Below are 288 nucleotides of genomic sequence, written 5' to 3'. Positions count from 1 at the left end.
GAGACCCTCGTCCGCGGCGCGCGCTCCGGGCCGGATCTGGAGGCGGCAAAGCGGCTTCGCCGGGGCGGGGGCGGCAGGGTCCTTCCCCCCACCCCCGCTCCCGCCCGCGGGGGGCAGGCTGATAAGGGGAGGTCCCTCCCGGACGTCAGGCTGGGGAAGAAGACGAGGGTCTTGTGATTTCCAAACTGGAAGCGGGGCGGGGGCGATGGCGTTAACCAGAGCGAGCGGGGCGCCCACCCGGCGGGCGGGGGGCACCGGGACTGGGGACGCGGGTGGGGGCGGGCCGCC

The sequence above is a fragment of the Crocuta crocuta genome, unplaced genomic scaffold (genome assembly GCF_008692635.1).
Source record: "Crocuta crocuta isolate KB4526 unplaced genomic scaffold, BGI_CrCroc_1.0 scaffold613, whole genome shotgun sequence".
Lineage (NCBI taxonomy): Eukaryota > Metazoa > Chordata > Mammalia > Carnivora > Hyaenidae > Crocuta > Crocuta crocuta.
The sequence above is the reverse complement of the archived record's forward strand: the minus strand, read 5'-3'. Positions refer to the sequence as shown.